This window comes from Mustela lutreola, chromosome 3, assembly GCF_030435805.1.
Source record: "Mustela lutreola isolate mMusLut2 chromosome 3, mMusLut2.pri, whole genome shotgun sequence".
Lineage (NCBI taxonomy): Eukaryota > Metazoa > Chordata > Mammalia > Carnivora > Mustelidae > Mustela > Mustela lutreola.
In genome coordinates this window covers 124264609-124279881 of record NC_081292.1, presented here as the reverse complement: position 1 = coordinate 124279881, position 15273 = coordinate 124264609, and positions in this window count along the sequence as shown.

Sequence of the window (15273 nt, the reverse complement as noted above, 5' to 3'; positions counted from 1 at the left end):
TCTTCATAGACGTGGCCACTGGAAGCCTCTGCAGGGTTGAACTTGCTCTGCAGTCCAGAAACCATCCTAACCTTAGGCAGAAATTTGGAAATTTCTAGCCCATTGTGCCAGGATAAGCCATTAGTAATCCTTGTCCCTCTTTTAGTCTTGACTTTACTAAACATTCTCATTATAATTGCCCAGTTGGTGACTCTCCACTTTCTTTCTTGTACTAGATTCAACGTTTTAGAGTCTGTCTAGAAGCTCATGGCCTTTAGTATTTGGAAGCTATTGCCCTCCAGGAAATAGAACCCACCCCTGCTTTACAGCCTAATCATAAACATCCTCCTATCTTCTGATAGATGGACACCCTTGGGATATGCCTCCAATAACTCTATTAGGATTACTCATTTTCATGTAATCCTTTTGGATTTTTGGATTTTTTGGAAATCCAAAAAATTTCTTTGGATTTTTAGATTTCTCATTTTCATGTGTTTTTGGATTCTCTAGCAGGACCCTTAATTTTGAACAATGCTAACGGCCTCTCAAAATAAAACTTTAGTTCACTAAGTCCAGTGATCTTCCTCCCAACACAGCAAATATGTCTGCCCTCCTAGTGGCAAGAAGAAGTCAAAATGCAGATTCCAGATTCTTCTGGAGAGCGCATACCGGTGTGGTTAACTGGACCAACTTGGGGCTGTCCCAGGAGCTATATCATTTTCAGATTCTCCGCAACATTAGATCTTTCTGTTTGCTCACTGACACTGCTCCTATCTTTCCTCCTTTATTGCCTTAACAACTCAATATGAGTCCACTTTTTTTTTTTGCCAGTTCTTCTTAATACCCTTCCCTTCTCTTTCAACCATTTCCCCTTGGGAATTCTCGTGCATTTCTATAACTTCATTTAGATAGTCTGTATCTTTAAGACCTCTAATCTCAATATGACTACAAAGTGCCACACGTAGAACGCCCTGCTCTGGAAAGGTTTTATTTAGATGTCTCAGGACATATTCATGATAATACATCCAGAAACAGTCCTTCATTCTCTGACACCATAAAAAAAGTCCTGGCCACTTTTGCTCTCCCCCAACTATTATTAAGAGAATTAACATTCTTCTAGTTATTAAAACTAAAATTGTCTGGTAATGATTGATTTCTTTTGCTTTGTGGCTTCCTCATCCAATCAGTTACCAAATCTAGCTAGTTCTTTTTCATTGTCAAGTGCCTCTGGGCTTTTCTTTTCTTTATTCTAGATACCACTATTCTGGTTAAAGACTTAATTATTTCTTTGTTGAAATACACATCAGCTCACACAGCTTTTCCCAGCTCTGACTCTACCTTTCCTGTCACTGTCTAGGTACTCTTTCTAGGTCAGCTTCTGATTAAATGAGATGCTATCTGCAAGAATTACTTTATAATATCTCTTTGCTATATAAATATTTGTTGCTTTTCTTATGTCATTGACTTGCTCAGATATCATTAAATTCTCCCCAATGCCTACAAAATGCCACCATCTATTTTTTTTTAAGATTTTATTTATTTGTTTGACAGACAGAGATCACAAGTAGGCAGAGAGGCAGGCAGAGAGAAAGGAGGAAGCAGGCTCGCTGCATCACAAAGAGCCCGATGCAGGGCTTGATCCCAGGATCGATCCCAGGATGGATCCCAGGATCATGACCTGAGCCGAAGGCAGAGGCCCCAACCCACTGAGCCACCCAGGCACCCCCCACCATCTATTTTTTAAGATGATCTATCTTTCTGGATACTTCCTATTAATCTTTATGGATTTTTTTCCCATCCAGCTGAAAATCTTGCCATTTGTTGAACACATCCCTGTCACCTGCACTGTGTTCATACTGTTTTATCTCTCCCCCAGCCCTGAATTGTGTCTTCCCCAGTGAGATGGAAATAAGTTGAACAAATGATATCTGGCATTCTTTGGTAAAATATTGTTATTAATGAAGTTTTGGGGTTCGGTACAGGTCTATCTATTGATTTTGCATTGTTATTTTGGGTCATATTTGAACACTAAGTTATGTCCTCCCTCATCCACATGGCTATCTTCAGCATATAGAAAATAATAGGTCCTGAACATGTAGGGAAAAAAAAAAAGAGTTGAGGAAATTAACTGATGATATACTCAATATGAACTGAAAGTATAATGCATCTCTTAGAAAGCTAGCAAGATTAGGTTGCATAAATTAAAAAAAAATATTTGTTTTGTGGGAAATTATGATCCCTTGATTCTCAGTATTGCTTGGTCTATACCAGAATATTGTGTCTGGGTTGCCATTTGAAGAGGAGAATTGGCAGAGTTGGAGCATGTGCAGAGAGGATGGCTAGGGTGGTGGAAATTATAGAAATTATCTTGTAAATTAAATGAGAGGAGGAACTAGGATGATTTAATGTATGGAAGAAAAGAAAAAAGAAATGACTATTGTCCATCCGAAAGAAGAGGTGCTATGTGTATTTCTTCAACAAGTAGAAGTGGGACAAATAGAGCAATCTGTGAGTCATTATCATAAAAAGAACTTTTTAGCAAGAATTCTCCCACGCTGGACAGTAAGACTGAGTGTGATGGATCAAGATTGTTTTTGAAGGATTTCCAACAGGAGACAGATGTCATACTAGCTCTCCACAAACACCCCTTTAAATTTAAAGATTCTGAAACCTAACAAAAACTAAGACAAAACTCTTAGAAAGTCATCAGAATAACTTCACCTGAAAACCACAGACACAATGGACGTGATTTTGCTAAGCCAAAGCTAAACAAAATCAAGTTATGGACTAAGGTAGAGGTCTGAGCAATGTAAGACTCCCTCCTACCCCAATCCCCCAAGACGTTAGGAATTATAAGAGAATTACCAACAGAATTCATATTTGAGTGATTTTTCAAAAATGATCCTTGCTTAGGAGGTTGACAGTGCCATGGTGACTCTGAAAGAAAAGCTGGCCACAGAAGACCTCTGGATGGAGATGACAAGGTTGGAGGGTAGTGTTGGAGCAAACCGGAATTTACCCAGGTAGGTAGTGGGAAGGTGGTCACTGGCGGGTGAATTGTGTGGTTATGAGAGAAAGTCATTTTCATGCTAGGGACGCGACAGAACTTGTCTGTTTCCCAGAAGACCTCTTCAGAACCCAGCAGACAAGGTCCCCTGGCCATCACAATGCCTTGGATTTCACCTGATAGACTTGATGTTTACAGTCCATTCCCACCACATCTCAGCTACTTTTCTCTCCATCTGTATTCTATTTTCCTTGCATGGTGCTCTGGCTAAACCTGTGGGTGCCAAGCTTTCTCAATGAGCTGTCTGTCTCTTGGCTCTCCATTTGTCTTCAGGTTGTCAATTGCGATTTTGATCACAGTTGAATTTTATTCCTCACAGCTGCACTACCAGTTGCACAAACTGGTCTTCAGTGATTCCTTACTCTACTGCCCTCCCCCTGCCCCCATTTTTCAGTCTAACGTCTTAGTTCCTGCATTCTCTCACCACCTGTCTTGGCTCCAGATCACAGTCAACATTGTTTTATTCCAGACTAACATGTATGGTCTGGATGCAACTCCACTAGTATCAATGGAAGGAAAAAGATTACCTATAATCTTCTCATAAGTCATAGAAAAAGTATAAAAAGCATGAGCAAGTGTAATTTATCACCCGGAGCAAGTAGGCATGTAATTACGTGCAAGGCTGCTTTTAGTTTAAAGCATAGTTTTCTATTTCTATCCTTAAACGTTTTCCCCCTGTAGAAGTTTTGGAGAATTTTGGCTCATTTGCAAATGTCTGGTGCTGGTGTTACTTCTGCAAAATCACATGCACATCATTCAGTGGCATTGCAGCTATCTCCAATTTAGCCAGAGGGGTCTCCCAGCACTTCTATCCCAGATCCTCTTGGCTAGTATCATGGCATTGAAGTTTTAGTTGTCCAATAAACTATAGCACAGAATGAAGTGTACTGTTTACACAGATGAAACAACCAAATAAGTTTTGCACAATTAGTTGCTAATTCTCTTTGGGGTTATCACTATTGCTGGCATACACTGAGTTTATCACATTATATCAATTCATGGGTTTATTTAAGGGAAACACTAAATAAATAACATATTTTGATTTTTAGATTTAATCTGTTTTTGAATTTCAAAACTCATCTTTCTCTCTCTGCATATAAGGCCTTTATCATTTCAGTAGTTTGTAAATATTCTTTTTAAAAATTTCGGGTATTTCTAGGACTGAACACTGGAAGCTATGGTGCCTTTTTCATCAATCATTTTGATTTCATGAAAACCTCCATTCAAAGTAGAGCAGCCTCTTCCTTGAGAGAATATCTTGACTTTGTTATCAGAGCATGAGTCAACATGGTCACAGATCCTGGCTCCATCCATGATCCATCAGGTGTTAGCAACCATGACTGTCTGAATGCCTCTCCTAAAAAAATCAGAAGAAAGATCTTTCCTTACTGGCGCCATTCTGGCCAATGGTCTTCATTACAGGTGGGATCAGTGGACATTCCTATGCACAAAATAATATAATGGTATTTCCTATGTAGGCAACTGTGAACAGGAGAGTTTCAGCTAAAATTCGGTATGGCCAACAAATTAACCAACACATTTTGCACAGTGGTTAGATTTTAGTTATCTGAATTAATGGATGTTAATACTATTCTGTTTCCTCTAAAAGTCACTCCTTTTGGAGCTAGAAAGTAATCTTACATTCAATAGCTATAAATAATGATGTTGCTTTGTAGAAATGGATTGAAAAGAGACCTCAAAAGCTAATGGGTTGACTTGGTCCATCTTTTTCACACCTGTGGAACGTATCTCTTTCTCCCAACTTATACTTAGGATGGACTGAATTACCCATTAGCTAAATTTAGCATACTAGCTCAAATAGATATGCTCTGTTTCTAAGCCTACTGTATGATTCACTCTGTTTCTCGACTCGGGAAACTCATCAAGTACCATAAGATCAGCTCCTGTTGGGCTCTTGGTGCATTTGGAATAAAAGTGAATGAAAATGGTAATAAAGTCAACTAAGTTGTTAAACATGAAATATTTTTTTAAGATTTTATTTATTTATTTGATAGATAGAGAGATAGAGAGAGAGAGAGAGAGAGAGCATGAGCAGGGGAGGAGCAGAGGGAGAGGGAGAGGGAGAAGCAGACTCCCCACTAAGCAGGAAGCCTGATGCAGGGGCCCCTTCCTGGAACCCCCGGATCGTGACCTGAGCCAAAGGCAGACGCTTACCCGACTAAGCCACCCAGGCACTAAACATGAAGGATTCTTAAACAAACAAATTTTGCCAAGCACTTTATACATGTAAATTTGTGTTTAGACCCTCTGATTACATGGAGTTTTACAGTATGATGCCTGTTGTCACCTGTGACTTAGAGCACAGTAGATCTTCTTGCAGCAAAAGAAATATCCTCCAGAATGGAAGAAAGATGTAACACATTTTTCCATTATTTTCATCATTACATCTAATCCTGGAAAGATGTATTACAGTGAAGATTTGGGTCATTTTTCTGGGAGTTTGAAGCTGAGTTGAGGTCTTGATCTATAGGTCTAGTGACCTATTCAGGTCTGGCTTTGGATCAGATCTCATGAGATGTCTGTGGCTTCTGGCCTTCTGGCAAGCTACTGGCACGTTTTTTTTTTGAGTGGTATGCACAATATTGCTTCATAAGTCCTTCTTGGCAAATGCACTGTAATCGAAAACAATAAAGACAAGGTTGGGACATTGGTATCTAACCAAGAGCTGGGGATGATCTTACATGTACCTCTGGGATTGGGAGGGAGACAAACCATAAGTGACTCTTAATCTCACAAAACAAACTGAGGGTTTGCTGGGGGGAGGGGGTTTGGGAGAAGGGGGTGGGATTATGGACATTGGGGAGGGTATGTGCTTTGGTGAGTGCTGTGAAGTGTGTAAACCTGGTGATTCACAGACCTGTACCCCTGGGGATAAAAATATATGTTTATAAAAAATAAAAAATTAATAAAATAAAAAAAAGATATATTTTTACTCAACACATGTGATTTATAGATAAAGTAGATGATTAAAAAAATTTTTTTTTTTTAAAGTAATCTCTACACCCGACATGGGGCTTGAACTCACAACCCTAAGATCAAGAGTTGCATGCTCTACTGACTGAGTTAGCCAGGCAACCCGAAAGTAGATAAATTTTGAGATTTTTAAGATTCAGGCATTTATATGTTGTTAGTATTTTATTTTCACAATTCCTTCATTCAAAATCCTGAATAATCTTTTGTTATATAATCATGCCATTGTAGGCTTTTCTTGAAAGCATGCTAAGTTCATTTCTATCGTAGAAGAAGAGAAATGTAGAAACCTGGATTCTCTCTTTGCTTCTTATTACAGGATACAGGAGCCTAGTAAAATGTTAATAATATTTTAGTAGGAGAATATGGCACCTTTTTTGGCTTTTAACTACGTTTGGGTGACATCATGGCTCCACATGACAACATGAGTTAAGATGAAACACACTCATTAAAAAACAAATTCCATCATGTCACGGCTAACTTGTGATCTCTAGCTTTGGAGCGTTAAGCCTTGTAGATCATGCCAGGGCCTATGTGAGGTCTGTTATTAATAATAAGAATAAATTCCACCGCACTCCTTAGGTTGCTTATTCACATCACCAGTCAACAACTCAACACACTCTTTAGTAACAGAAAAAGAGAAATCTAGTACATTCTAATGATCTGAATGATTTCATGGAAACTTGATAACGTGCTAACATTCATTTGCTGCAACGCGGGCCAATGATCGGTAAGCAATTTCATTTAAATGGGTGTGCACCCATTATGTATATCTACGGCTGGGTAGCGGCTTGGTTAGAGCACTGTCCTAATGGCTTGGTTAGAGCACTGTCCTAATGAGGCTCGGATCAGGATCTTCCCATGTGTCCCTGTCAACGTCTCTCTTTGAAGAGTCCATTTCATCCTTGACCCCAGTTTGCTCCTGGCCAATAAGGAGATGAGATTAGAGTTCACACATTGCTTAAAGCAAACTCAGCACCACACTGGATAAAGCCACTCACAGCACGTAGGCCATGTGGGTGGCTCCAAGCACCACCTCAAGGGCTGTATCTCCGGGCTTGTGCATGTGGCTGTGACCAGAGAAAAAGATACATGTACTAGTGACAGTAACTAATCATGTCACTGAGGGAGAGTCATCTATAAGAGACCATTATGAAACAGTGAGTTGTTTGTATCAAAGATTAGTTTAAAGACAGCTGTAGATTTATTATTTTAAAATCTCTAGATGAGGGGATTGGATTAGATAAACTTTAAAGTCCTTCCAGCTCCCTACAGTCTCTAAGTGCATTGATTAACATACATAATGTAAAACAATGTAGTTTTGTAAAGCAAAATTGGCAGGGAGAGAATATTCTCTCAAGAAAAACTACTTTCTGTGAGTCTTCCCTTCAAGCTACCAAAAAAAGGTGATCAAGTAGAGCTCAAAAATAATTTCTGGGCTTAAACTTAAAATTCTTTTATCTGGAACAGATTATTTCATTCCACAATTAGAAATGAGATCCAAAATGCAAATATTACTGAGAGAGATAGCACATTGCCTCATATTCACACTATGGTGTTAACAACTGCTATAAGAGCCATTTTACAGAGTAAGTTTGAGAGGGGGAAGCGTACCTTATTCAAATATATGAAGATGATTTTATGATTTTACAAATCGTATCCTATTTTATTCCAGTCCTAATTCTGCCAACCCTTCTGGGTATGTAACAATTTTAAAGACAGTGCTTCAAAATTTGAAGAGGGGAAAATGTGGAAACAGCTTAAATGGGAGTGTAACTCTTAAGGTTTTCACCAAATACACTTCCATGGTTTTCCAGTTTGTTCTGTTTTCTTGAGAAGGGGTGAAAATTCTTGGAATTAAATATACAATAAAACACCAAATATATACTGGTTCTTTAAAGCTTTGTATCTCTATTTTTAGCGCAATCTCTGTTCACATCAAGTCTCTTTTACATCTGAATTTCATGAGACATGCTACTTACTATCCCATTGACCAGAAGAAAATCTGTTCAATCGGTATTTGGAGATCTACTTCATTTGGAGTTATGTCTAGTCTTGTAGAAATGTTATTTTGATAGTAATAAAACAAGATTGAGTAGGGAATAAATCAGTTTGTAAATGAACTGAATTTCGAGGCTCCAGAATTTCTGTTTCCCACTGTCCCTGTGCATGAAACAAGAGAATCAGGGCTCCACATGTAGTAAAGGGATGCAAACTGATATATAAGGTATGTGTTCTTCTTCTTTTTGAGAGAGAGAGAGAAACGGGGGTGGGGGGGAGTAAGGGGCTTAACCCACAGAGCCACCCAAGTGCCCCATAAGTTCCTTGTTCTTGATATAAAAGAGTTGAAAAAGTTTACAAAGAAACACCATTACTTTCTGTCCTAGAGGTCTTCTTCCTCTGGTTAGATTGTTTAGTCCCGGTGGGACAGAGCAGATGCCTGCCTCACCTGGGACAGCTGGTCAGACACGTGAACCTCCTGAAGTCATCTATATAGCAATAGCAATCAGAATATGTATAGATGCTTTGTAAAGCACATTTTCTACATCTTAACTGAAAAGCATCTGTTACCTGTCCATCTGGCCCAAGAGATCCCAGGCCATCGGAGTAGTAAGGACAACAAAAGCCCTCCTGCCGGCCTCCACTGTACTTCCTTTTACTGTTTTATGGGGACGAGTTGAGTTCCTTCCATCTGTGAAGCTGACTGGCAAAAAGCTATTAGTCTTTGTTGTAGCACCCTCTACTTCTACCCTTTTCTGGTGCCAGTGTTTCTGGTTCTCTATCCCATCCCTTGACCTTGAGACTAGGTGCCTGCCAGGGGCTCCTCTGGCAAGAGCAGCTGTTAGTTTTGGCCCATTTAAAGACCTTTTAGGTTTTAGGAACTCCTTCATTTTGTTTATCTTTTGAAAGTTAGGTGACCAGGCCTTTGAAAAATCGGTATTCTTTTTCCTCTGTAACTATAAACTGGAAACTTTACTCATGTGGGTATGGCGTACTGGAAGACCAGGCTTTCATTCTTCTTAGCTTCCCATGTAATCAAAAGAACCTAATGAATTCAAGTTGCCTGTAACATTTTGTGTGTTTCTGACTTGAAACCAAATTCCCAAACAACCATGTGAACAATAATGAAATTCAGGCAAAGAGGCTCTATTTTCCTGTTGTTAGGAAAGAGACGCTTATGGTGAACTCTTGGGTTCTACTCCCTGTGATTTAAGACAACATAAAATTTAGTACTTATCAGCTGTATTTTGGTTTTAAAATTGTTACAAAGAGCCCGAAGAAATGTAATGGCTGAGTTGAGTTTGATCAGAAATACAACTTACAGGATTATAGAATGCATGCATTCTCCCATGCTAAAAACTATACGGCACACTCTGTAGATTACAATTTAATTGTGGAGATGATACAATAAAAGAGTCTCTCAAACTTCCATATGAGAATTTAGGTACGGTAAGCAGAATGTAATTATTCCAGTTGGAATTTGGCCAGAAGCTGGGGATTAAAAACCCTTAGTGTTATGAAAAGTTCCATGGGATGTTTAATGACTAGAAATAGCCAGAAGCTTAGATTTATGACATCCAAAAATAGTACCCCTAGCAGGATTAGTCCACCCAGGTCATGCTGGGGCACAGTTTGGGCAATAGTCAAAAAACCCCATTTATTGAATCATAAACATAATTTCTAGCAGCTCTGGGTTGGAGATTTGTATTCAAGCACTACTTACCAACTTTTAGCAGCTTCCTTACATGTAGTATCCCACTGACACTCAGTAAATGTACAATAATGAAGAAAAATGGTAGGTAGGCTTGAATGATAATGACGATAGTATAGGAGGCCAAGGTCCAAAGCTGACTTTACAAGGAGGTGACAGAGATGGTTCCAGATGTTATGTGATTTCAGAGGCTATGGGAAGACACAAAATACACCTGGGTTCGCCTTGCTCGTGACTGTAATTTCACAAATACAATTTTATTCTTTTAATTAATGCTCAATGCCTATTTCAAAGCAAACATACTTGAAAAAGTTAATTTGTGGGACTCCTGGGTGGCTCAGTCGTTAAGGGTCTGCCGTCTGCTTGGGTCATGATCCTCAGTCCTGGGATCCAGCCTTGCATTGGACTCCCTACTCGGTGGGAAGCCAGCTTCTCTCTCTCCCACTCCCCCTGCTTGTATTCCCTCTGTCTCTATGCCTTTCTCCATTAAATAAACAAATAAAAATCTTAAAAAAAATAAAGAAAAAGAAAAAGCTAATATGTAAGACTTAGTTATTTAAATCATAGTGTATCATGAAATTTTCATGCCCTACTCTAAGGGATTTTGGCAGAACTGAAGAGTAAAGGATCTTGATGAATGAGGACATTGGGTGAGGGAACCAAAAGGGGAAGAAAATTTTGCAGAAAGGAAGGTGTAGGGTCAACAAAGATTTCTCCAGTCTTATTGTTTTGGACTAGATTGTGTCCCCCTCTCCCCCACAAAATATATGTTGAAGTTTTAATTTCTATTACTACAGAATGTAACTGTTTTTGAGATAGGACTTTAAAGAATTAATTATGTCAAAAATGGGATTTTTAGGGTGGACCCTAATGCAATCTGGCAGGCCTTCTTTTTTTTTTTTGTTTGTTTTTTTGTTAAGATTGTTAAGATAAATAAATAATTTTTGTTAAGATAAATAAATAATTTATTTATTTGTCAGAGAGAGAGAGATCACAAGTAGACAGAGAGGCAGGCAGAGGCGAGAGAGAAGCAGTCTCCCCATTGAGAAAGGAGCCCAATGCAGGACTTGATCCCAGGACCCTGGGATCATGACCTGAGCCAAAGGCAGTCACTTGACCAACTGAACCACGCAGGCATCTGATCAAGGCATGCCTCCTTCTAAGAGCAAATTTGGAAACACAGAGAAACACCAAAGATGTATAGGCACGGAGAAAAGACCATGTGAAGACACAGAAGGTGGCTGTCTGCCTCAGAAGAAATTAACACTGCCATCATCTTGATCTTGGACTTCTAGTTTCCAAAGCTGGGAGAAAATAAATTTCTGTTGTTTAAGTCAACCAATCTGTAGTACTTTGTTATGGGAGCCTAGGCAAATGAAAACAGCCTTTTTTCAGAGGAAAGGCATCAGGACTTTGAGTTAAATCTCTCGGCTTCTTTGAGGCTGAGGCTTTTATTGAAAGTAGTTCTAATCTTTCTTGGATCTTTCTAGCCCCAGGGTAAATTCCTGGGGCTCAAGCCCATCACTTAGGTTGATCCTATAAGGCATATTTTAAATGCAGAAGGTTATCTAGGTGTTCAGAAGATGCTGGAGTAAAGAGAGGTGATGAGCAAAAGTCAAACTAGGAAAGGCTAAGCATGGAGCTTACCAAGCTTATTATCAAGATTCAGTCTGATGGCTCATCATTTGCAGGTAGATTCATGGCTTGTTGGCCAACCCTCTGTATTAAAAACGAAGGGTCTGTATTATCCCTACTGTAAACCCTTGGGCAATTTGCCATGATGGCCCTCTCTTGGGCACTTCCATATATAAATGAATTTTGGTGAGAGGATTTCAAAATAGGTTTTCAAGTCTGATAACTTTGGCACTAGCAAGTGATGAAGGACCTCCTATGTTAATATTATTTAATGTAATACATTACATTATTTAATTATTTAATGTAATGTATTACATTAAATAATATTAACGCAGGAGGTCCTTCAGAAAACTTCAGGTCCTTCAGAGTATTCTGACTCTGTATAAAACCAGTATAAATTGTTAATAATAAACCTAACCAAAGAGGCACAGAATCTATACTCAGAAAACTATAAAGTACTCATGAAAGAAATTGAGGAAGACACAAAGAAATGGAAAAATGTTCCATGCTCCTGGATTGGAAGAATAAATATTGTGAAAATGTCTATGCTACCTAAAGCAATCTACACATTTAATGCAATTCCTATCAAAGTACCATCCATCTTTTTCAAAGAAATGGAACAAATAATTCTAAAATTTATATGGAACCAGAAAAGACCTTGAATAGACAAAGGGATATTGAAAAAGAAAGCCAAAGTTGGTGGCATCACAATTCTGGACTTCAAGCTCTACTACAAAGCTGTCATCATCAAGACAGCATGGTACTGGCACAAAAACAGACACATAGATCAATGGAACAGAATAGAGAGCCCAGAAATAGACCCTCAACTCTATGGTCAACTAATCTTCGACAAAGCAGGAAAGAATGTCCAATGGAAAAAAGACAGCCTCTTCAATAAATGGTGTTGGGAAAATTGGACAGCCACATGCAGAAAAATGAAATTGGACCATTTCCTTACACCACACACAAAAATAGACTCAAAATGGATGAAGGACCTCAATGTGCGAAAGGAATCCATCAAAATCCTTGAGGAGAACACAGGCAGCAACCTCTTCGACCTCAGCCACAGCAGCATCTTCCTAGGAACATCACCAAAGGCAAGGGAAGCAAGGGCAAAAATGAACTATTAGGATTTCATCAAGATCAAAAGCTTTTGCACAGCAAAGGAAACAGTTAACAAAATGAAAAGACAACTGACAGAATGGGAGAAGATATTTGCAAACGACATATCAGATAAAGGACTAGTGTCCAAAATCTATAAAGAACTTAGCAAACTCAACACCCAAAGAACAAATAATCCAATCAAGAAATGGGCAGAGGACATGAACAGACATTTCTGCAAAGAAGACATCCAGATGGCCAACAGACATATGAAAAAGTGCTCCATATCACTCGGCATCAAGGAAATACAAATCAAAACCACAATGAGATATCACCTCACACCAGTCAGAATGGCTAAAAACAACAAGTCAGGAAATGACAGGTGCTGGCGAGGATGCGGAGAAAGGGGAACCCTCCTACACTGTTGGTGGGAATGCAAGCTGGTGCAACCACTCTGGAAAACAGCATGGAGGTTCCTCAAAATGTTGAAAATAGAACTGCCCTATGACCCAGCAATTGCACTATTGGGTATTTACCCTAAAGATACAAACGTAGTGATCCAAAGGGGCACGTGCACCCGAATGTTTATAGCAGCAATGTCCACAATAGCCAAACTATGGAAAGAACCTAGATGTCCATCAACAGATGAATGGATCCAGAAGATGTGGTATATATACACAATGGAATACTATGCAGCCATCAAAAGAAATGAAATCTTGCCATTTGCGACAACATGGATGGAACTAGAGTGTATCATGCTTAGCAAAATAAGTCAAGCAGAGAAAGACAACTATCATATGATCTCCCTGATATGAGGAAGTGGTGATGCAACATGGGGGCTTAAGTGGGTAGGAGAAGAATCAATGAAACAAGATGGGATTGGGAGGGAGACAAGCCATAAGTGACTCTTAATCTCATAAAACAAACTGAGGGTCGCTGGGCGGAGGGGGGTTGGGATAAGGGGGGTGGGGTTATGGACATTGGGGAGGGTATGTGCTTTGGTGAGTGCTGTGAAGTGTGTAAACCTGGCGATTCACAGACCTGTACCCCTGGGGATAAAAATACATGTTTATAAAAAATAAAAAATTTTTAAAAAAAGAATAAATAAAAAATACTAACTGAAGCATTAAAAAAATTGTTAATAATAAGACTGCAACCCTTTAAAAATGCAACTATTGATGTTCTACTTGGGGAACCTGGGGGTCTTGAGGGCAAGGATAATTTATACTTGCTAAATCACTGTGAGAAAAATCTACCTATGTCAAAAAGTAAGTATTCAATATAAGGAAGGATCTTTCAAGATAGGCTAAACATTTATCCAATTTTCTTCTTTTTAACACAAATAAGATTTCTTTTATTGGTTCAAGTTTTTCGAATAGGAGATGGGCTGTAAAAAAATTGAGGCGGGGAGTGTCAATTGTCTTTCTTTTCTGACCTAAAATATATCTTGAAACTCATATAGTCAGGAAATCTTTCATTTTTGACTTTGAAATTTATTTCACAATTATTTTATTTTACAAAGATACTGCTAATGAAATTTAGTATGTGTTGCATCAGAAATATCAGAAATAGGATGTTGAATACAAATATGAAAAACATAGTTTTAGAAGCAAATTAAGTGGTAGTTAAACAGAATGTAAGCAAATTATTTAGAGAAAATTTGCAGAAGGCTGAAAGTATGCAGATATTCAAATGTTTAAGGACTCCTAATTGTCATGTCTCTGCAGTTGTCACTTGCGGCCTATGTGCAAATACATAGTGGTATTGTGGGAGAATTGTCAAATTAAGAGGCTCATGTAGAGCTTTCTCTTTTAGTAGCTATTTCTTTTTTCCCTTCTTTATTCTTCCCTTGAATATTTTCCCATGAGGATAGTTTCAAAAGGGAATGTTACTCCTGAGAAGAAAGAAAACCATTCTATCTATCATTAAGGCAGGAAAACAGAAACCACTCGAGGTATTTCAAACAGAGGAGATTTAATAAAGGGAATTGGCTCCATAGATGATGGAAATGATGGCAAGGTGAGGTGAAGAGAGCCAGAAATTAGAAACAGTAGGAAGCCATTACTACCCCAAGGATTGGAAGGACAAGGAGGTGGTATTTTTTTCACAGTTTAAAGATGAGGACCACCCTTGGGAAACTAGATTCTAAGTACCCAGGTGGGGACTCTCCTACTGGACTTGAGACCGCTGAGAAAGGAGAGTTTCCCATGGAGCCAGAATCACCAAGAAGATAGAATCATTGCCACAGGTGAGAATAAAAGCCAAGGAAGAGCAGGAAAAAAATACATATACTGTGACTTTGCCACCATTTTCTTCTCCCAAGAATTTTGCCAGTGCCTCCCATTGGCCAAACCTACCAAAATCCAGTTGGCACAGGAATCTGGGGAATGTAGTTCCCAGAGACAAAAAGCAGAGCAGGGATAAAGCAAGTAAATGGATCAAGGACAAACTGGCCAATGACTTGCATACAAAAATAAAACTACTTTTGTAGTTTTTCTCTTTAATTAGTTTAATCTGGTTCACTCAGTCATGGTACAATGAGAATAACTTTGGGACTTTATGACAAATTGTAGGTTTCTGACAAATTTCCTTCCTTCCTTTCTTTCTTCCTTCCTTCCTTCCTTTCTAATATGAGTTATTTCATGATATAAGTAAAGACCTCTGGGGCCTGAGAATTAAAAATTCCCTGAACAGTAATGTGGTAGCTGAAATGAGGGAATCATAGGCTGAACAAAACCAAAATGGTACCTGTCACTCACATTTGAGTTTCAGACCCAGACTCTAAATA